Source organism: Armigeres subalbatus, chromosome 2 (genome assembly GCF_024139115.2).
Source record: "Armigeres subalbatus isolate Guangzhou_Male chromosome 2, GZ_Asu_2, whole genome shotgun sequence".
NCBI lineage: Eukaryota > Metazoa > Arthropoda > Insecta > Diptera > Culicidae > Armigeres > Armigeres subalbatus.
The window spans coordinates 84,395,614-84,420,244 of NC_085140.1; the positions used below are offsets into that span (position 1 = coordinate 84,395,614).

The following is a 24,631-nucleotide window of genomic DNA, read 5'->3' on the forward strand; positions in this document are numbered from 1 at the left end:
GATTTACTTCTCAATATATCTACTATTCTTTGAGTTACATATACAGTTGGGTAATGTTTGAGCGGCTGTATATCTAGTATATTTAGAAAATTTGCAGTGCTACTTCGTTCACCTGCTGTGTGTGACCCTTGGATCCTGTAAGGGCATTTACGATGGAGTCCACTAATGACAACCACAATGGACCGTTTACTCCCCACCTCGCGTTATTGTATGCACAAATCCCAATAGATAATCAACATAACTAAAATGAGCTCTGACTGAGTAAGACTGTAGCACGATGACCAACCAAATTGAATATTTTCTTCAAAAGTTGGTATAATATACCAAAAAAGTTCTTGGTGGAGTTCCTGAAGAGATTCGGAGGAAACTACGATTTTTTTTCTAAGTTTCATTAGAAATTCCTTTGTAAAACCCGATAAGAAATTCTGCGGAAGCTCATATAGGCTTTTTTTTTAAAAAAACCATTAAGGTTCTCGTTGGGAAATTTCTTTAGTAAAACCACAGGTAAAACAGTAGAATATTCTTTCAGGATTTCATTCGGAATTTTATTAAGGAATGAAATTGTTTCCGAAAGAATTCCTAAAACGATTTCCGAAGAAATTGCTGAAAAAATCTTCGAAGGGGTTCAGAAAGGACTCTCCGAGAGAATAGCAAAATGAGTTTATAAAGACATTTCTGGCAAATTTTTTTAAAGGAATTTTCGAAGGAATTTGGTGTAAAATACTTCTTCCGAACTTGGCCAACTTCACTATTGATCCCACGACTCACTTCCCACAAATCACACCAAGGAAATACAAAACCTTGCTTAATGTAGTCTCGTTTATTCCTCATAAGGAACAAAGGTTTGGGCACGCAGGCCTTGCTTATTATATGTATAGGTATTTTATAATTTTGCCCGGTAGCACCGACTTCAAAAATAGTTTACAAGGAAGGAATTCCCGCAGAAAAATCAGGAAGAATCTTCCTGTAAACTTCGAAAAAAAAATTTCTAGGGAATTCCTAGAAGAATTTCCGAATGGTTCCAAATAGCAATTTCCGAAGAAATTTCTTTGAATTAATTTCTGGAAAGATTCCCGAAAAATGAAAAGAAATGGAGAATGTTGTGACGGAATTATTGAGGGAAATGTCCAAGAACTTCTTCCTAAAGTGACCAAAGAATTTTCAAAGGATTACCCGTAAAAATTCCCAAGGAAGTTAACTTGCTAAGGAACCCCTAGAGAAATTTCTATAAAATTTCCAACGTTTTTTTTCCTAAAAAATTCGAAGGAATTCCTAAAATAATCCTCCGTATTAATTTCCAAAGAAATTCCTAAGCAAACTTACAATGATTCCGAAGGAATCTGTAAATGAATTTCTGAAGAAATTTTTAGAGAAAATCGAAAGATTTTCGGAAGGTATATCCGAAAGAATTTCTAAAGAAATTACGAAAAAAATCCTAAGGAATTTCATGAAACAATTCCTAAAGCAATTTCCTAAGAAATTTTCAAAGGAATTTCTAAAAGAACGAACCTTAACGAATTTCCTAAGGTTTTCTTAAACAAAGGAATACGTGGAGGAAATTCTGACGTAATCCCCGAGGTAAATTTTAAGGAATATCCGAAAGAATTTCCGAAGAACTTTCTGGAATTCGTTTAAGGAGTTTTTTTGGAACTTTTTGAGGAAATTTCCAAAATCCAAAAATAAACAACAAACAAACAAAGACTTTAGGAAAGATGAAGACATTTTAGAATTCCTGCAGGAAGTTCTGGAAGAATTCCCGAAGAATGTTTTAAAGGAATTGCTGGAAGAAGTTCTGAAGAAATTCCTTATGGATATCTAGAACAACTTTTTCCAGCGATTCATGCGGAAACAATTTCAAAAGGAAAAATTTCCGAAGAAATTCTCAAAAGAACGAATTGAATTTTAAAAGGAGTTCCTTAAGGAATTTTCACATGAATTGCTAAAGAAACATCCAAAGGAATTCCTCAAGGAGTCTCCGAAGGAGATTGTAGGAATTCGTAGAACAAAATTTCCGAAAGCAAATTCGTAAAGGATTTTCTGAAGAAATCCGTAATGAAAATTCTTAAGGAATTTCCGGAGAAATTTTGTAAGGAATCTCCGAAGGAATACCCAAACAAATTTTGGGAAGTATTCCTAAAATAATCTTCTAAGGTTTTAAAAAAAAAACTTTCCTGAGAGATGTCTGGATTATTTATCAAATAAATTTCTTTATTTATTTCCTAACTAATTTCTAATTTCTGGAGTATTTTTTGAAAAAATTCACAAATGAATGTTTGAACGATACTTCTTCGAATATTCTCAGAAGTTCCAGGAATTTAACAATAAGGCTTTTACAATACAGTATTAAATAATTTCAAGACAATAAAATTAAATTAAATTTTCGTAATGTTTGAAAATACCTGACGTTTTAACTAAATAATTTAAATACTATGCAGCGAGGCGACAACACCCCAGTTCTGAGTTACAATAGCTGTAGATAAGAAAATAAGAAGCGTTTTAATTGATGCTCGTAATATTTGCTCAGCAATATTTGCTTTGCTGATGCTCAGCAAGTGGTTTTGTCAGTTATATTCAGAAATTGATTTCAAAATATAAATTACTTACTCGGGAGTCGGAACAAAAAATCGGTAAAGCATTCACAGTTGGGATTTAATTATTTTGCTAAATCAGTTTGCCTTATAAGCCAACTGTCCTAATAGCACAAATCTTAAAACAAAGAAAACTGATTAAATAAGTTGATTTAAATAAATAAAAAAAATTGTCAAAATAAATAATGTGCAACTTGACTTGAAATTTCTTAAGTGCAATAATTTTCCTGCACCAATGCCAGATCCTTTAAGAATGGGGACGCGTTGGGCATGTATCCAGGCCCACAACAAACCCATTTTGCGAGTCACCTACAAGTTTAGGTGCCCGACTAAATCCTTGGCTTAACGCTTTTCAAAGATCAGTTCAACAATTTATGTATTATTATACTAGATAAAGCCTCATTCAAACTCTCAAAACTAATCAACCAACCTATTAATAAACCAAGACAATGTATGTCACTACACCGACTTAGAGACACAGTGGCGTAGCCAGAAAATTGGTCCGGGGGGGGTTTTCTGAACATTTTTCTTAATTCGAGAATGTTCGAAAAATAATTTCTTCTAAAAATTTTGTCTCTGGGGGGGGGGGGTTATGTCCAAAACCACACCCGTGGTTACGCCACTGTAGAGATACCATCGCTTGAGGTAGATTTCAAATTGAATTTTGACGAGATCCACCTTAACAACATTTATGAACTTCCATAAGACTAGTTCAGTACTATTCCAATAATACTCTACCACGCTGTTTTCAGTGTCTCGTGCTTGGCTTGACTCGACTTAAGTTAATTGATTTTTTAATTGCGATTAGTCACCGGCGTGGTAAAATTATGATCGGCGGCGCGCCGACCCAAAATCGTCGGCGGCGGCGGCGCGAGTAAAACCACCGGCGGCGGCGGCGTGGCGCGGCGGCGCACAGGTCTAGTTATGCAGTGGCCTGGTTGGCTGACTCTGATAGCCGACGGCTTCGACAATAGTGATTGTCCGGCAGAGGGATACGGGTCAATGGGAACAAATGTGTCAACGAAACAAGGATCGGAATCTGAGAGAACCCTTGCTGGAGCTTCTGGGGTTAATCTCTCGATTGTGGACTCCTTAATCTGAAACTTACTGGCTCCTGGTAGAAAAGGGTCTCAAGAATATCGTTAACAGGGCTACTGAGTTTAATTCATAGCTTTCCATAACTTCTTCGTACCTGATTTGATTTTTGTTATCACTCTATCTATCTCTTGGAGTGATTTTATTTTTATTTTGTAATAACAATACTAACGCAGAACAACTTTACTAATTATTACTAACATTTAAAATTAATAACATTTAAAATAATTAACAAACTAACAAAATCACCTACTTTTTTATTTTTATTATTTTAATTAATATCAATAGTTCCGTAACGGCAACAACTAAAAGCATTTAGATATCTTGGAATTCATCTTTCTTGCGTCGCCGTCATTGTTAAAATTGGTCTGATTCGTCAAACCAAACAAGCACCGTGAAAAACTGATTGGAATCATTCCCACCCGCAGCAGCAATCCATCATCCAACGTGTTGACAAAAACAATCCAACATAGCGATGCGATGGTGCGAAAAAGGGATTTCACCGTGGCCTACTTTGTGCGTGATTCAATCTCATGAGGTGTAATCCCACTCAGAAAATCCCACCTAGAACTGATTGCAAAATCCAGCGATTATTCGACTTAGTGGAACCACTTTGCCAAGGTACAGACCAACTCCTGCTCGTGGATTCTGTCATGTTCGTCGTGAAATATGGGCCATAAATCGTTCGTTAGTCCTCAAAATCGAAGACAGCGGAATAAGAAACAGAATCCGTGGTTATTTTTTTTCTGTTATTGCACTGTAACAAACCACGATGCGAGTGATTTATCGCTATTGTGATGGAGTGTTTGCCCCATGGTTTGGCATGAACATGATTTGAAGAGCGGCCCTGGCGGAGGAGGCCCATCAATCTACGCCAAGTGAAGCAATGCTGTGAATGCGGAATTGCTCATTTATGGACTTCTAGCGGTGGTCAAAGGGCGTCACACATAATAAGAGTTGAAGTATTGCACGACAAATTGTAAATTTATTTAAACGGTCTATCGTTAGCCGTGAGAACTTGCAACTACTTCTTACCATGTGAGTGAGTAAAAATTTATTTGAATATAATCGGATGTGGTCACTCAGCCCAAATGAAAATTTATTGGATACTAGTCGACCCGGCAGACGTTGTCTTGCATAGTAGGCGAAAATGCGCGTTCTGAACTGCTCATGCGAAGTTTCCTTACGATTCTTAATTTTAGTTTTTCACGATTTACTCAACCTTACTCGTGATATTCGCCTGAGAAAATATCATATAAACCCGTCGGAAACTATAACGAACCTTTTTGCAGAAGGAATGAAGAAAATACATCCAGCTGTTTTTGAGTTATGCGGATACGAACACAGACCATTTCATTTTTATTTATATAGAAGATAGAAGATAGATAAACAGATATGTGATGTGAGAGTAATATTTCCCAGACCAGCAAATACTGCCTCATTTTTTGTAGTTATAACGATTCCCTTGGATATTTACCTTATTTAACAGCTAACAAACAATGCAGATACCATTTCAATATTGTAGAAGATCTCAATGATATTTATTACATTTCAATAGGTGAAATGACGGTTTTGGCAGGTTTTATTCTATTATTGTCAGGGGGGTTTGTTGACCAAAATTTATGAAATTTGGCCACAACATTCTATGATATGCAAAGAACGTTTGTTCTAAATTTGAGCATAATCAGTTAAAAAAACCCCCCTGACAATAAAAGAACAAAACCTGCCAAAGCCGTCATTTCCCCTATATCGGTGAAATTATGTTCACGAGCTAGTTCTATCCCGTTTAATTCCACTAATTGTTGAAATTTTGTAGCTAAAACATCTGTTATATCAATGCAATGCTTGCTACGCCGTAAATGATATGACCAAGAGGAAAATGAAGAGCTGCATTGGTAGTCACCAGACTACCAACCCCGGCTATCGTCAAAGCTGTGGTTGCGTGATGAAGTGTGCCTAATATTAGTGTCACACGTCATCACTAAAAAGCGATTCATTTTGTGGTGACATTTTTATCTTCGATCGCATTTCCAGTAAAACAATGACAGGCGAGAATTGAAAAGTCAATTCGGTTCCATGTGGCAAAAAACAAAAGACGGGACGGTACGAGGCGTAAATTTGACCCTCGCTGAAGCATAATAATTTTATATTTTCGCTTTGAGTATTTTATGTTACCGCACTTATGAGTCCCTTGAGGCGACCGCTCATTGTCTTCGAACTGCTGATGGAAGGCAACCCGTCCATCGGAACCACATTCCACAACCATGCCAACAATACGAAATTCAATCTGCTATCCGGTCTTCTTTGATGTGAGGCCGTCATTTGGCGTTGCCTTTTTTTTCTGTCGACCTTGATCGTGGTGAGTTTGTTTTTACATCAAAATTAATGCTAATTGTTTTGTAATTTGGAATAAATTAATATCAATATTTTAGCTACCTTATTACCGCGAAGGACGTGGACGAGATGTGATAAAATTTATTGACTCTCGATTGTGTGCTACAAGGCAGCGCAGTTTTGAGGTTTTACGACCTACATATCGTGGTCTCAGGGTTGAGTGGTTGGGGTCCTTTACAGTCAGTGTGAGCAGAAGCGAGGTCGTGCAATCAGTTTTACTGCTGATTAATTGTCTTGTAAGTAATAATGAACTATACTGGCCTGCTCGCGAAACGTGATGACGCAACTGGGCTTTGTTTTGGAGTTTTACGAAGATGATAAACTTTATTAACAAGTCATTTATGTCGGCAGAAAAATTGTCTCTTAATAATTTGAAAAATTGTCATTTTATATATCAGGATGAAAGCAATTATTTAATATGAAATTTCCATAAAAAAAACATTTCCGTAGACAGTTATTCCACAGTTATTAACCGCGAGGTTTCTAAGCCAGGTTACCATTTTTGCATTCGTATATCATGATGAGGCTAGCACGATGATACTTTTATGCCCAGGGAAGTCGAGACAATTTACAATCTGAAAATTGTCTAGACCGGCACCGGGAATCGAACCCAGCCACCCTCAGCATGGTCTTGCTTTGTAGCCGCACGGCTAAGGAGTGTACATACAGAGTTACATATATACATGGAGAAGAACTGTAATAAGTAATCTGTAATATAAAACAATCGATTTCCTAATAGGGCACTGCACGAATGAATCACTTTATCTTTCGTTCTTCAAGGACAGTAAATGTCAATTTTGACAGTTAATGGCCTTGTTGTTTTCTTATTTCTAAGCGGTGTGAAAGAGACAAGGCTAGTCCATGCAGTCCCTATTCCATAGAAAATTAAAAATCTTCCACAATTACCGAATTACAGAAAACTTTCTTTTCTCGTGGGTAAATATCATTAGAGTGTTACGTCAGGAGCGGCGCCTTATTTTCCCAGTGAAATTTCCTTGAAAATACTTCGGAATTTCCTCGAGCATGTATCTTTGAAACTTCCTTGGTAATACCAAAAATCAATATGAAACTGAAGATTCTTCGTATTTCAGTTGTGCAAACTATGGGCGATCCTCGGTACCCAGACATGTCATGTATGTTTCAAGAACGTAATCTATGATTCGAATACCCATTTATGACAAGTTTTGACACTGCGGACATGACCCTTTCGGCCAAATAACCCTTTCGGCCAAACAGCCCTTTTGGGCAAACGACACTTTCGGTCAAATGACCGATTCAGCCCAACGAACCTTTCGGCCAAACGACCCTTTCCCCTCCGAGCCAACTCCGCTGGCCGCATTCATAAGCCGCAAGCAACGCTCGGCGGCCGTAATCCATCCATCGGCCTTGCCGATCACCATTCTCGAGCCGCGCACGCTGACCGCTAACGTCGGCCAAGCACCCCAAGACGGCAGCAATCCATCGGCATTTGCCGATTACCATCGCCGGCGGCATTCCCGATCCGCACCATCTGGCCGCTATCATCGGCCAGCAATCCATCAGCCTTTGCCGATTCCCATCAACAGCGACATTCTCGAGTCGCACCCTCTGGTCGCAATCAGGCCAGGCGACGCTTGTTGGCGGCTATCTATCCGCCTTGTCGACCAGCTTGTGACCAGTTCGCTCCCACTTCGGTATCGTTCCGTTATAGGCTATTTCCTGTATTACATGTTTTTTCCATTCAGCATAAGAACTGCTATTAAACTATTCATTTGATACTAATATTGGGTTTGAGAAACTCTTGTTAACGAGCACTCAATAACATGACAATTCCGTGCTCCGAAGGAATTAACTACTGCCCTTGTCGGTTTAGAATATGATTCAGGTAGGGGGAAAGACGGCTTTGGCAGGTTTTGTTCTATTATTGGCAGGGGGGTTTTTGTCGACCAAATTTTATGAAATTTGGCCACAATTTTCTTTGATATGCAAAGAATGTTTAGGCCAAATTTGAGCCTAATCAGTCATAAAAAACCCTTGCCATTAATAGAACAAAACCTGCCAAAGCCGTCATTCCCCCTACCTAAAAGGAAACAGGATTAATAAACAACGCAGAAAATATTAAATTGAAAGAATTGCGGCTATTCCAGTCTTGAAAACCATTAACGGTTGAGATAGCCGCAATTCTTTCATGAAAACTATTTCCAGTCGTCTCCAATACCATAGGGGCCGTACACATATTACGTAAGCACTTATGGGGGAAGGTGGGTTCGTCATTTTCTTACGCACCATGTAAATTAAAAATCATTTGTATGAAAAAAATCTCACAAGGGGGGATGGGAATCAAAAAAAGCAAAAAAAATGCTTACGTAATATGTGTACGACCTCATACTAGAAAATATTTATTAAATATATCTGAAATCAGTCTTCAAATCTTGCGCTTAGGGGCGTGATCGATTCTCTACATCGAGAAAGTTTCCAACCCGAAAACATCCTGTACCGGACCGAGAATCGCCATCTCCGGATTGGCAATCCTACGCCTTTGTTCGCAAGGCTACTGGAGACTGTAGCTTACTTACTTGATACTTGATGGGCTACAGCTTTTCGATGAACCTACGCCGAATGGAGTATCCTTCTCCACTGGACTCGATCCTGGGCCAATCGCTTCCAGTCGCCCTGAACATTGAGCGCCCTCAGGTCCTCTTCAACTGCAAAAAGCCATCATGTACGCGGCCTTCCACGAAGCCTGCGGCCTCATCCGGGTTCTCTCCTAAATATTATCTTCGCTTGACGTTCTTCCGGCATACGAACAACGTGACCAGCCCACCGTAGTCTGCCGTGTTGTATAAGCTTAATAATATCCAGCCCTTTATACACCTGGTACAATGAACCCACGTTGATTGCCAGCGACCATGTACTTCGTTTTGCTGGTATTGATCGTGAGTCCAATCCTCGCTGTCTCCCTCTTAAAAGGCACAAAAGCCACTTCCACGGCACGGCGATCAATTCCGATAATATCGATATCGTCCGCAAATCCCAGGAGCATATGCGATTTTGTGATAATGGTACCGTTTCTTTGCACACCAGCTCTCCTAATCGCTCCCTCGAGCGCTATATTGAACAGTAGATTCGAGAGTGCATCACCCTGCTTTAATCCGTCTAAGGTAACAAATGACGTCGATATTTCATCCGCAACCCTTACACTTGATTTCGATCCGTCCAACGTTATACGAATCAGCCGTATCAGTTTCGCCGAAAAACCATGTTCAAGCATAATTTGCCATAATTCATTCCGTTTCACTGAAAAGTACGCCGCCTTGAAATCAATAAACAGATGATGTGTCTGCAAGTTGTACTCTCGGAATTTATCAAGGATTTGTCTCAGGATAAACATTTGATCCGTCGTTGATCGGCCCTCACGAAAACCTGCTTGGTATTCGCCGACGAAGGACTCTTCAAGCGGTCTCAATCTGTTGAACAGAATACGGGACATAATTTTGTACGCCGAATTAAGGAGGGTTATTCCTCGGTAATTAGCGCACTCCAGTCTGTGCCCTTTCTTAAAAAGAGGGCAAATGAGGCCGTCCAACCAGCTAGCAGGCAATTCCTCGTCTTCCCATATTTTCTACATAATATGGTGCAGAACTTAATAAAGCTGCTTACTGCCATGTTTGAGAAGTTCAGCCGGAGGCTGGTCCTTCCCCGCAGCCTTATTGTTTTCAGCTCTTTAACAGCTTTTTTAACCTCATCTAGTGTAGGTGACTCCACAGCTTGTCCATCGTCGCTAATATTTATTCTGTTCACCGCTGCACCGTCACTTCCTCCATTCAACAAAGTCTCGAAGTGTTGCTTCCACCTGGCAGCCACTTCAGTTTTATTTGTCAGCGAATTCCCTTGTTGGTCGTTGCACATGACGGGAGATGGCGCTGTCTTTCTCCGCACGCCATTGACTGACTCATAAAACCACCGCATATCGTTCTGCTCCATTTTTTCCTGCGCCTCACTAATAACTTGTTCTTTGTACTCTTTTTTCTTCCTGCGGTGGGTTCGTTTTTCGGCTGCTCTTGCTTCCTTGTACCGATCTCTATTCGATCGGGTACCGGACACCAACATCCGGCTTCTGGCAACGTTCTTCTCGTCTGTCACTCTCTGACACTCTTCATCGATCCAACCCGTCCTGGGTCGCCTCTGTCCAGTGCCTACCACTTCTCGTGCTGTTGTGCTCCCGCTCCATGGATCGACTCCCATAGATCGTTGATGTTGTCGCTAACGTTGATTGCACTTATCCGTTCGTCGAGCTTCTGGCGGTACTCAGCCGATACTCCTTCCGCCGACAATCGCTGGATATTGTAACGCATCGTTCGCTGTGATCTTTCGTTCGATACAGTTGACGACCGTGATCGAATTTTACTGACAACGAGGTAGTGATCAGAGTCAATGTTCGGACCTCTGAATGTCCGCACATCGATAACATCCGAGAAATGGCGCTCATCCACTAGAACATGGTCTATCTGGTTGCAAGTTTCACCATTTGGGTGTCTCCAGGTGTGCTTTTGGATGTTCTTTCGTGCAAAGTAGGTGCTGCTGATGGCCATCCCTCTGGCAGCAGCAAAATTTACTAGCCGTAGGCCGTTGTCATTGGTAGCGGAGTGAAGGCTCTCCCTACCGATTATGGGACGGAAAAAGTCCTCTCTACCGACCTGAGCGTTGGCATCTCCGATAACAATTTTCACGTCATGCTTTGGGCACTCTCCATAGGCTTTATCAAGACATTCATAAAACGTGTCCTTCACGTCGTCGGATTTATCGTTTGTCGGTGCGTAAACGTTGATTAGGCATAATTGAAGAATTTACCCCGTATCCTCAACACACAGATTCGTTCGCTAATGGGTTTCCACCGCATCACTCGCTTCATCTGCTTGCCCATCACTACGAAACCAACTCCATGCTCTGCTTTTTCTCCGCCGCTGTGATAGAAGTTATACTTGAATGCAGTGTTGGTCGTGGGGTCCACGGCTCGGAATTCACGTTCTCCGGATCTAGGCCATCGGACTTCTTGAATAGCAGCCACGTTCACTCCAACCTTCTGCAGTTCACGAGCCAGAAGGCTCACTCGTCCAGGTTCATTTAGGGTCCTGACATTCCAGGTACCGAGTTTCCAATCATAGTCCTTATTTCGTTGCCGGGTCGGTTGCCAAAAATAACGTTCTCTTTTTCTTCTATCTCCATTTTTCGTGGTATTTGAGAGGCTTCAGTAAGCTACCTTACCGGGGTCGCGTTATCTACATCGCGATGATGGGGCTGCCACCTTAGGTATAGCTGACGCGATACAGCATTTCGTTAATCAGCCGCTGGGTACCAGGCAAACGCTGTTTGAGCCGCACCTCCTGGTGAACAGACGCTCGAGGCGTACCTTCTCACTCTAGCTGAAGGACAACAGTGCCCAGGCTACACTACCAGCTAAGTACACAACCCTTAGCTGGCGGTCTTTTGTCATCGGACGACCCGTGGAAGCGTGAGATAGGGACTTGTGGGGACCAGAGCTCTGTTGGGCGCTCCTTCCTTGATGTCAACCCACCATTTTGCAGCCCGGAAACTGTAGCTTATTCAGTCTAAATTGTTTGTTGGCAACTGAATTAGAAGCTACAACCATGATTCTTGATTCTGGTGCTAGCTACAACCACAGACAAACAGACGTAACACTAGAGAAATTACCATCGACCATGACTTCAACGAACACTTCGAATTTGATTGATTGTGCGTTTCACAACTAGAGGCGCTAGCGTCGTAATACCTTGAGTCTGATATTTCACTCCAACGCCTTCTGGTGACAATGTCATACGAAACATTTTTTTGTGTAACACGCTCGCAAGACGGTGGTAGAGGAGTTGGACGATGGATTTTCAGATAAATGTTCAAGCTGTTACTTCTGGTTGTCTGTGCTGCAACTATCAAAATGAATCACAATTTGAATGAGAGAAGGATGACAACGTCCTTCAAATACTAACCGGCCAATAACATTACCACACGATTGGCACCCACGTTAATGCTGTTAACTGCTGCTGGTGCTGACTGCTGAGAGGCAGAAATGCATTCTCCAGAGTTTGTTTATTGTGGCCGTCAATGCCTGTCGCGTCGCATTCTTCGTTGACACAGATGGCGAACGATGATAGCGACGATCGGCGCAGCGACCGCCTCCTACAAAAAATGCGCGGTAGTTCCGAGATTGGACGATTAGCGCGTGTCATCTGTCTGAATGTATGTCTAGGAAGGATAGATCAAATGAATTGAGCAAGTCGTGGGCTTGAACACAAAATGATCTTGTCAATACTTTCATCTAACTTGAATCTCTATTTATTTGCTAATTCTATTACCCAGTATTACTCGAAGAGCCACAACTATCAACGTCGGTCTGTGTCTACGAGCTTTGCATATTTATTTAAAACATCTGTATGGTTTGGTTTGGTTTGTAGTACCAAATATTTGAATGTGTTAAATTAGTTTGTAGAGAAACTTAAAATTCAGAATGATCCAATCCATTTTACGGAATGAGACATTTATAATCTGCCTGCAAACATTCAACAAATGATTATAATTTCAACCAAACCCAACAATTATTATTGGTTGCCTCTTACTGCATACCACATTTTTTCTCTTGACGCCAAACCCCTTTTCGTTCTACATCCAATTTGACCAGCGGTCATATTTGGTGATTGGTTTAATTACATTTCGTCCATAATTTTGAGGTGCTAAGGAGAAGCCACAAATCTTTTTCTTTACTATGCTTTTCCCTTTCGAAGGCTTGACCCTGGTTGTTCCCCTTTCTTGATCAATCCGAATTATGTGGGACTATCGAATTGAATGGACGATCATCGTTGGCATCACGAATCCTCGTCGAGTTGTTTTTTTTTTATTTTGGCAAATGTGATAATCTTTATACAGTGTGCCGGGGGGTACCTAATTGGGATTGATGGCTAAGCAGTTTGATGGTAATGAGTTCGATTCTCGGTCTGATCTATGCTCTTTTCGAACGGAAAACTTTTTAAACTCGTGCAATAGCAGGCACAAAAGCCTAATAGAAATGTCAATTAAAATACCGAGTCGGAGCAGGATTTGCTCTAGTAGAAATGTAATGCCACGAGAAAAGAAGAAACGATGATAAACCGTGATTGGAATTGTGGATACAATCGTGCATGGCTCAAAAGAGGCAGAACGACCGATCAAAACGAAGAAGAAATGCGATCAATGAACCACGTAAGATCGATAATTCGATTATGGCTGTACCATTTGCTCGGTGATAATTGCAACTTTGTTATTACTGCTTCTCTTTTCGCGCACTGAATGTAGATGATGAGAAGAGGATTGCATGAGCAATTAATATAAACCAGTTGTTTTCAACCGATTGCCAAACTTCGTTAGATTTTGTACCTCTGAATTCGATAGACATAACGTTTTAACTTACGCGTAGGGTTAAGCCAGGTATTTTCATCTGTGTTCTAATACCCGTCATAGGCTCTAAAACCAATAAGAGAGACACTTTTCTGCTATAGCTTATCCGTATCCAAACGTAGGCTCAGGAAGAAGGTTGCATCCATTAGTTTTAAAACCTATGACGGGAATCAGATCATGGACGAAAATATCTGCCGTAACTCTACCAAAATATTGTACAGAAAGGCTATCAAGGCACTCCAAAAGTGAACTATTTATTAAAGGATCGCAGAAGTGATACTAATATACGGGCTCAAAACCAACGACGGTGGCGTTAATTGGCGTGGCGCATTTTTCGTCGCTGAAGTTTTTTTAAACACAGTTGGCTTGTTTTTTTAAACAAATTCATATGAAATTTTGCTATATATCAAACTTCATGATTTTGCAATACAAATCCCGTGAAATACTTTTTCAACGCATTGGGCACATTGGTCATCTCCGGGGTCTTGACATTAGAATTAGATACTTTTTTAAAGGATCTAACACAGTTTGCGGCATATTTACCTTCTGAATTCTGCATGACAAATTTAGTAGAAGACAAATACAGAACAAATAGACACATTGGCCACTTTTCCGGAAACCAGATCCCCAAGAAGCCACTTTTGGATGCAATGCAGAATATTAAACTTCATGATTATTCGAGAAAAATTCAATATGAGATATTTTGCAAAGTTACCCCGGAAACTGGTTTTCCATGACTTCATGAAACTTCAAAGGAAAACATTGGCAGAGCGTTTGAGCACATTATTGGTTATTTCGGTAGGTTACTCGAACCTGTCATGGCATGGTTCTTTCACATTTTGTTTGCAGTAGCCTGAGGCTTTTGTAACATCATGACTTTCCGGAATTTTCCTGACAACCAGGTTCTACAGACAAACGATCTTTTGTATTGATTCTGAAACTCAAACCCGAAGAAACATTTGAAACAAAATAGATTTCAAAACTTTTCTAAAACTAAAACTGGTGGAACCAGGTTCTGGAAGTTGCCAAACTACCTAAATTCTTTGCAAAAGTTTTCTCAACAATAGCGTATGTTCCCCATGTTAGTTGTGACTGATCATCGTCCGAGTATCAGCGAGAGACGACTCTAAGCAAAATTGTGCACCACGATCCACCGGAAATTTAGGTGGAATGGTCCTTCGGAAATTTTGGGGGATTAGTGTCAGTTCAGCACCCACTGGTTAACAAACGAAAACGGCCTATGGCCATTTGCAGCACCTACTTCCAACACTGCCTTCCGTATCGGTACACCTGAAGATCACCACTGTAAACAGAATCACACATCGATCACGTTCTGATTGATGTACGGCACTTGTCCGACATTATCGAAGTCAGGACATATCGTTGCATTACCATTGAGAACTGAAGGCATCCGCAGTGCCATCAAATCCACCAGTCTCCGTCCTTCGTGTGAACTTTGACGATACGGATGTTGCCGTCTTTCCCAGGGTGAATCTCACTAACACGACGAAGTTGTCCTCACGTAGAAGTACCATGGTTCCGACGAGAATATTGTTCCGTTGTCTGGTCCATTCCGTGCGAGCATGCAAGCGCGACAAATGTTGCGTTAACCTACGATTCCAGATACATTGGAGGGAGTACTGAACTTTCTGCCATCTTGAAAGCCGCGACTGACTGAGATCTCGCAGAGAACAAGAAAGTGACCTGGGGTCAGAAAATCCAAGTCGTCTAAGTCGTTCGAGAGTGGTGTAATTGGCCTCAAGTTGATGCAAGCTTCAATCTGTGCTACCAGGGTAACCATTTCGTCGTCTACGAGTAAGGTGTTTCCAAAAGTGAGTTTAAGATGACCTTTCATCGACTTTACGGCGTCTTCCAAATTCCACCGAAGTTAGGGGATTTCGCCGGGATCAACTTGAAGTTGATGTTCTGTCATGGAGCTTCTTCAGTCACCGCTTTTATAAACATTTGTTTGTTGAACAACTTACGAAGGTCGTCTAACTCGCGTGGGGCACCAACAAAGCGTTGTCGCGCATAATGATTTTCGGTCTGCCACGCCGGAAAACAAAACTTCTCAGCGCCGCGATGAAAGCTTGAGTTGTGAGGTCTCCAACGACCTGCAGATCTGCCGTAATCTGAAAAAGTGACGTATACGCCATTTTCCAAAAATGGTGTTAACGAGTACTATTCATCGAGCTCTTTAACAGAAAAATGAAAAACATGCAAGTTGTAAAATGGCTGTTACGTCACTTTTCCAGATTGCGGCAGAGATGGACTGCTACGAACCACTTGATTGGACTACCCTTGCACTAGGGGTTATGAATATAAAACGGATCACAGTAGTCCACTTCCACACGCATGAACGGTGGAGCTGTCAGCTGGTAAGTCTGGCATGTCTGGTAAGTCTGTTCGGAACTCTTCGGTCGAGCCTGAACTAGATCTTCTGGAAAACTTTATCACTAGGCTAGGATCAGTAGCTGATGTAAATCTACTTCTCGTTCTTCATGTCACACTAGGCCTATTCTGCGGTCACTAGTGTTTCGACAGTTGAACACAAATCTCCGGACGAGGGATACGATGCGAACTAAATCTTGAAATGACGATCAAAGGTTGAAGATTGTGCTAGCTCACTAAATTGAGCTGAAGCGGACACCTTTGTTCGTTAATCAAGTAACAGAGGGTCTAGGTCCTCTCTATTTATGTTAGCCATGTTTGTTTTGTCTAACCGTAACCAAGGTGGTCTTTGCCTTCAACTGGTGAGGATCTAATCTAGACCAACATTTGAAAAGGGCGTAACAGCCAAAATTTATTCCTTCTGATTCTTCGTCCTCATATATAGCTATGTATGTAGACAAAGAATCAGAAGGAATAAATTTTGGCTGTTACGCCCTTTTCAAATGTTGGTCTAGTAATCCTCTTGATAAAACATCTGCCAGGTTGTCCAAGCCGGCATAAGATTCCAGATAGCTCCTCGTGTGATGTACTAAATAACAAACACCCTGTTGGTCACAAAAAAATGCCAACATGACGGAGGCACTGCGATCCAACACTTAACTATCATCGAGTCGATCCAAAAATACGGCTGAACTGCGATCTTGAGACTTTGGATGACCTTTCCAACAGATGTGCACCGGTGAGTGCAGACAAGAGCTCTAATTGGGGAATTTGTTTTCGTTTTTCTAAGGTCTTCAACCGGAACTACTCGAGATTTATCGGTAATCAGCGATGACGAAACTGTTCCATCGAGACCGAGACACACCTGAGGTAGATGTAGGCGCTGTACGCCTCCTGAGAAGCGTCGCAGAACATGTGAAGCTCGACGGACAATATTTCTCTTCTGGATGCGATCCAACGAGGTACCTGCAACAGAGTTAGACCTTCCAAACTTTCTCTGAATTATCTCCACCACACTTGAAGCTCTTCCAGTAAAATATCGTTCCAGGAGCACTTTGTTCTCCAAAGATTCTGGAGAAATACTTTATCTGGAACAAGACGTGGTCCAACCAGGCCTAACGGATCAAAAAGCTTCGCGAAATTGCACAATATTATCCTTTTGGTTAGCTCAGTGGCAGGGTTCCATTGAGGGACAGTGAATCGAAAAATGTCCGAACAGGGTTCCCATTTTATTCCAAGGGTCTTAACGGTGGGATGAGAGAGTTCGAGATCTTAACAAGAGCGTTTGGCCCGCAGATAAGGTGGAATATGGTTCAGTAATTCTCGAGAGATGGAGCTCCATTTCCTCAACGTGAGCCCAGCTGTGCTGTAGGACTTTGATAAGATTCTGTGACAATTGTACTGCTTCTTCAAGGCTGTCAATACTCTTCAGCATGTCGACGACGAAGAGCTCGTAGAGAATCGTATCAGTGGCAGCAGGAAAGTTGTTCTTTCCATCATCTGCCAGCTTCATCAGGCAACGTGTAGCCAAGTACGGCACCGAAGACGTACCGTACGTGACTGTGGTCAGTATGGACATTCGGAGTGGCTTTGTAGAATCCTCCCTTCTAGAGAATATCTCTCTTTATTCAACCAATGGGTAGAAATTGCGCAGCAGAGATTAGGTAAAAACCAATCGGGATCGCGTCGGGCTATTCACAATTGTGGAGTGCTTTGAATCAATTAGTTGATTATTTGTCGGAGTGAAATTTCAAAAGTTTTAAATCTAAATTAAATTATTCTAAATCTGAAGTAAGTTTCGGTCGCTTAAATATCAATTATGATTAAAATGTCTAACTACTATTATCTAATTCTTATTAGCGGTTGAATTTGTCGAAAACTCAAAGTTTTGAGATACGAGTTCGAATAATTGAACATTAAATAATTTGTAATTCAGGTAAGCCTAAATAATCCACCATTGTGAGCAAAGATCAATAAGATTATCTGCGTTGTATAGGACAGTGAAGCCTAAACAACGTGGGCGGTTAGTCTGGGATCAAGGATCCGTCCGGAGCTCAAGCGAAACTTGGCCAAAGTTGTTTGAAGGTCGAGTAACACCCGTCGTAGAGTACTAGCCAATAAGCCGCGGGGAATAGCCGAATTATTACGACCGGCGGCACTCCACTTCGCTAGGGGACATCTATACCCCGAGATTCGAACCTGCGCGCGAGTCACGTGGGTTGTTCCGACCGGTTACTTGGAAGTAACCCGCAACGAACTCTGGTGACGACCAGGGGTACGGTACTGTTGGGCCAATTTTGCCACGAGAAACGAGCCGAGCTCCTGTTTTTTCAACTCCGTGGGACGTCCGCAGCGGGAATCCGTCAAAAGCCCCGCCGATCAGGTCAGAACTGTCCAAGTTGCTCACGATCTATCAAATAAGGGATAAATTTAGAGATTGCGTGACGTCACAGGGTTAGCTTAGGTTTTCTTGAATCAAATAAACTAGCTGCAATAATAAATAGGATTCGATGACATCGATCGATTGAAATTCGCGATCGTGGAATTGTAAATTGCTTTAATTACTTCCAATTTAGAATCACACTACACAATCAAACGTCACGTAATAAATTGAACTATTTACTGACTGGTTTATTCCTACTTTAAGCTAAGCTTTTCCCTGATTGGTAGAACATCGAGGGTTGTATATATTTTTCTTAGATTAAGTCCGACATTGAAGTCGAAGAATTTGAACTTGGTTAATTGCCTACGATCTATTTTGTGTGTCAGAGTGTGAACTTCGGTTCTGGTTGAAATAAGACCTGCCCTGAATAGGCAGTCTCATCCGGGCGAAATTAAACGAGCTAGCGGACCTTCGGAAACAGAAGGTGGCGCTTAAGCCGCTTGCTTATAGAAACCGATCGGAGCGTTTCAATATTATGCATTGGAGCGGATGGTCCATCGAGTGCATCTTGATCATCCTCTACATTTTCTCAATGTCAGCAGCCATCACGAACTTCCTCAATCGGAAGCGTAGTGTTATGGAAGTAAGGCCCTCCTGAACTACAGAATCCATCATAGGAGCTTCATTTGATGAAACTCCAGACGTGCTTGCGCACGACGCATCAAACATGACACGCAGTTTGGTCGTGGTGCTATCGGGCTTCAATATCGCATGGTGTGGTAATAAGTATGCCACCGGAAGTGGGCTAAGGTCTTGTGCTGAAATCTCTCTTTATGCTACATCCGAAGATATTCGTTGATGAAATTGGAGTACATCTTCTTCACGAATGGATCGGCATCCAATCTGCGCACCAGTGCCATGAAGCGACGAGTAGCGATGGCCTGAGTATCTCCGAAGCGATCAACGAGAAACTGCTTCTTGGGTAGTTGAACAACGAATCTGCCGGTAGAGTCTCTCGTCGCCATTCCCTTGAAATGCGTTTCACAAGCCGATTCTTCTAGTGACAATTAGCTGGTGGTGCAACACCGGAACATCCGGAATCGCTCCAGAGACAATCCAGCCCAAAAGAGTATTTTGCAAAATTGAACCAGAATCTCCCAGCTTCATTTGACGCTCTGCAATCATCAGCTCCCGATATACTTCAGCTATGCTCAGAACTACAGCTGCAGACTCGTGGAACGTTGGATCGGCTAACACTATTTTCTTCGGTACATTCCAGGAACGGATGTCTATGCTTCGTGTTGGAAGATCGACGGTTACTCATGGCAAGATATGGAACTTAAGATTAGCCACATCGTTTGTATCGAGCGAATGAACTTCTGCGAAAATTGCGAAAACTACGATCGGTTAATGCTCACGAGTTCGTTTGAACTTAAGCCTTTGCGAGACGCTTTCAGACATATAGCACCGCTGAGAAGCAGAGTCCAGCAATGCACGACCTGTCGCGATGGTCGACGAGTTTGCGTGAAGTAACGAGTGGTGCCGTTTGTGGGGTTTGAGTAAAATCCCTAGCAGCACATATGTTCCACATTGATTACTGCAACTCTTATGTGACTAGATTTGGTCACAATCAAGTTGCTGCAACCATTTTTGTCTGACTTGTGCTGCTCGGGATACCTTCAGCGTGTTTTAATAGATTCACACATCAGCGTGTCAATCGGCGAACAGGAAGCCATGACTTTCCCTCTTCTAGTCAGACCTCCGCGGCGTGCACACGCATCCATGGAGAGTCGCTGTCATAACTTTGTTCCGGACATTTAGGGCCACACATTCTGGCGATCCTGCCTGTCTATTTTTTTATCCTGTCGCTGATTTAATGTGGTGAGTTAAATTCAAGTGGTTAAATTGTGACGAGTGATATATTTCAGTTTGCAAAATCACAAGACGCGTGTCGAAGAGCGTCGGTAAATCCGTAAATGGTTTGTGGTTTGCTAAATCACAAGACGTGTCCCGAAGGCCGTCGAAATATGGTTTGTGGTTTGAAGAACATCATAGCCTCGATTGAGAGACCGTAAGAAATTAGTTAGTGGTTTGCAAAATTACAATTCGTGTCTGGAAGATCCTTGGGAAGGGTTTGTGGTTTACAAAACTTTAAGGCGTGTCTGAAAGGTGGCCGAAAAAATGTTTTGTAGTTTGTGAAACTACAAGGTCCGTATGGAAGACCAACGGAAAATGGTTTACGATGTAGAAAATTTCTAAGTCCTGCAAACATTGATTTTGATTCAAACAAATTTAGATTTATTGAAGCCACTTGGCGACGTACATGAGACTACCAATTGAGCTATGATATGATGAAATCTGAGTGAAATGGAGAAATATTCAATGCTGTATTGTTCGAAACTGTTCGGAAAGCCAAATATATTATCTAGAAATTTATCTTGGAATGTACTGACTTAGTAGCCATAGTGGGATTACCTGTAGGATCAGATATTTTGGACTTTGAAAAATAATAAGGTTGCCGGATTTTACAAAGCTATTCGGAAGTTCGAATTTTTTATGCGAAAGATTAGTATGGAGTTATTGGCTACCAGCTGGTACTAGTACTAGTACTAGTTGATACCAAATGGTTAATGGTGTACTATACGCGAAACTAAAAGTTGGATTAAATTCGAACGAATTTGGATTGGATTTGGATTTGGATTGGATTTGGATTGGATTTGGATTGGATTTGGATTTGATTTGGATTGGATTTGGATTTGGATTGGATTTGGATTGGATTTGGATTGGATTTGGATTGGATTTGGATTGGATTTGGATTGGATTTGGATTGGATTTGGATTGGATTTGGATTGGATTTGGATTGGATTTGGATTGGTTTGGATTGGTTTGGATTGGTTTGGATTGGTTTGGATTGGTTTGGATTGGATTTGGATTGGTTTGGTTGGTTTGGATTGGTTTGGATTGGTTTGGATTGGTTTGGATTGGTTTGGTTGGTTTGGATTGGTTTGGATTGGTTTGGATTGGTTTGGATTGGTTTGGATTGGTTTGGATTGGTTTGGATTGATTTGGATTGGTTTGGATTGGTTTGGATTGGTTTGGATTGGTTTGGATTGGTTTGGATTGGTTTGGATTGGTTTGGATTGGTTTGGATTGGTTTGGATTGGTTTGGATTGGTTTGGTTTGGATTGGTTTGGATTGGTTTGGATTGGTTTGGATTGGTTTGGATTGGTTTGGATTGATTTGGATTGGTTTGGATTGGTTTGGATTGGTTTGGATTGGTTTGGATTGGTTTGGATTGGTTTGGATTGGTTTGGATTGATTTGGATTGGTTTGGATTGGTTTGGATTGGTTTGGATTGGTTTGGATTGGTTTGGATTGGTTTGGATTGGTTTGGATTGGTTTGGATTGGTTTGGATTGGATTTGGATTGATTTGGATTGGTTTGGATTGGTTTGGATTGATTTGGATTGGATTTGGATTGGATTTGGATTGGATTTGGATTGGATTTGGATTGGATTTGGATTGGATTTGGATTGGATTTGGATTGGATTTGGATTGGATTTGGATTGGATTTGGATTGGATTTGGATTGGATTTGGATTGGATTTTGTTAAACTTAAACACAGTTTTTGGTTTGGTTTGTGGATAACATTAGTGTATTTCTAAAGTCAGGTCATTACATTCGTTCATAGTGTAATAGCGATTTATATTAATTCATATTAACTACTAGATAAATAATTTCAATAGTATAACTGGGAACACTGTATTTCAAATTGGAATGAAATATTTCATGTAAGCATTTATAGCGCTTCTCATCCATACTTGTATACAAGTCGTATTGGCTCACGTTGGTCGTTGATAGAAACAATGGCGAGTTGTCAAACCCGACAGACGTCACCAATCCTTCAATGACGGATTGTTATTGTTTTGATCGCGATCTCGACGGTTCGTTGCGATTTCCTCGCGGGTGAAAACTACGCCGTATTTCAACAGATTTGGATTGGATTTGGATTGGATTTGGATTGTATTTGGATTGGATTTGGATTGGATTTGGATTGGATTTGGATTGGATTTGGATTTGAATTGGATTTGGATTGGATTTCGATTGGATTTGGATGGGATTTGAATTGGATTTGCATTGGATTTGGATTGGATTTGGCTTGAATTTGAATTGGATTTGGATTCGATTTGGATTGGATTTGGATTGGATTTGGATTGGATTTAGATTGGAATTGGATTGAGTTTGGATTGGATAAGATTGGATTGGATTTAAATTGGATTTGAATTAGATTTGGATTGAATTTCCATTGGATTTGATTTGGATTGAATTTGCATTGGATTTGATTTGGATTGAATTTGGATAAGCATGGATTTTCTCTTCTTTATAAGGTTGTTCTTAAATCTTATAAGTAATGAAGTTCAACACCGCTGAGCTTTGGTTTGCCTTTGGGTAAGATTTGGAATGTTTTTTGGAAGAAATTGTCATTGTATTTGACAAACAAAAGAAGGCCGTTGGCATCGTAAATTTGTTGTTCTCTAATCTACAGTGACTATAATAACAGTGTCGTCAAGTGTCAGAATTGGAACAGAATCGTCTGTCAGTTCCATACAAATGCGCGTTCCAAACGAGCAGGAGACCTGTCAAACGTGGCACATGACGTTACTCTTCTTATAGGACTCTACTCTAATCATCCAACGAAAGTATGAATCACGTTTTATCTTTCGCGACCCACGGTTTGGGAACCCACACTCTGAATTATTGTTCTGGTATTAAAACCATGATGTTGAGTCAAATTTATTTTGGTGTGTAGTTTTCAATGGATTTAACCGATTGCTCAATTGCAACCGATGTTCACCTTCGTCTCATTTAAATAATCCAGGAGAAAAACAAGCATTGCATCCTATGCTAGAAGATTTTTTTTGCGTTTTTAATGAGAGAAGAAGGGAAATTTGGGGTTTGAGTAAAATGTCTTCAGCGTGTGTTAATAGATTCACACATCAGCGTGATCGGCGAACCGCAAGTCATGACTTTCCCTCTTCTAGTCAGACCTCCGCGGTGTGCACACGCATCCACGGAGAGTCGCTGTCATAACTTTGTTCCGGCCATTTAGGGCCACACACCGTTGACCACAATGGAAGCACAATCCTCGAGTGCAGAATCGTGCAAAGTGTCCTGACGACAGACAATTCAAACAAAGCCTTTCTGAAATCCGCATCGTCGAAAACTTCGTACATTTAAAGGCGGAGTGAGCTGATTTTCCGCTGAATGGACAGCAGCTTTATTGGATTCCATCATGTCTGGTTGTTGGGCGGAATGGCATCTTCAGCTCCGGTTGGAACTGCTTCCAGGACTTTTCAAAAATTTTACCAAGTCTTGATACTTTTGAACTTCCTTCGAATTGTAGTATGATTCCCACTGACGCAACGTTCTGGAATGTAAACGCTTGCAGAGCATGTACAGCAGTAGTGTACTCCAGCCTTAGTGTTCTCATGGCAAGCATTTGGAGGTTCTTTTCGAAACCGTTGACTAGCTCACTCAACATATCGAAATTTTCTTGACGAAGAGATTCAAGGGCAAACAAGAAATCCAGGTGCGTCATCACCAATAGCTTCTTGTTCTCCTGGACGTTTTCTAAGGCATTCCACGCGATCGCATAATTTGCGGACGAAATCTCAATCGATACGATCTCTTGTAGGGCATCTCCAGTGAGAGACGTTCTCAAATAAGTAAACTTGTCCATGTCGGACAAGCCAACATTGTTGTGGATCATATTCTTGCACATGTCTCGAAATGTAACCCAATCCAACATCCTTCCATTGAAGATTGGCAACTTCAGCTCTGGGAGTTTGACTTTCGATTGGAGAACCACTGCAGGTGAATGTGGCTGAATCTGTAATGAGTTACTCGACCCTGCTTGGAGTAAACCAAACATAATCTCCTTCAAATGGTAAACGTCGTTCTCGAAATCCTTCTGAATCTTAGCTTGTTCAGTTTCTTCAGGATCCGTCTCCCCATCGGAAACATCATCGGTTAGTAGCTTGATTCGGATTCGCACATTGCCAAATTTCTCCCAAATTTCGTCTGGCTTGGCAATACGTAGTTCCTGTGCACGTTTATCCACACCTTCATGCTTGGTTTGAACAAACTCCTTCAGATTGTCTAGAGAAATCCCCAAAGCACGCTCCTGCTTAGACAGCAGTCGAAGATCGTCAATTCGTCAATTGCTGGCATTATTTATCACTTTCACAATAACCTGGTTTATCTGGTTCCGAAGTCCGCAGTTCAATCAGCAATCTGTAAATCTCCGTCGTGCCCAACTTGATCTCGAACTGATGATTTATGGCAGCAACACTTAA

The 24,631-nt window shown here is 41.3% G+C and overlaps 1 protein-coding gene across 1 annotated transcript in view; it reads left to right on the top strand.

Annotated features, from left to right (window-relative positions):
- LOC134209656 (breast cancer anti-estrogen resistance protein 1) overlaps positions 1 to 24,631 on the top strand; it is a 461,209-nt gene that overhangs the window by 148,263 nt on the left and 288,315 nt on the right. The gene's annotated exons all lie outside the window — the stretch shown is intronic.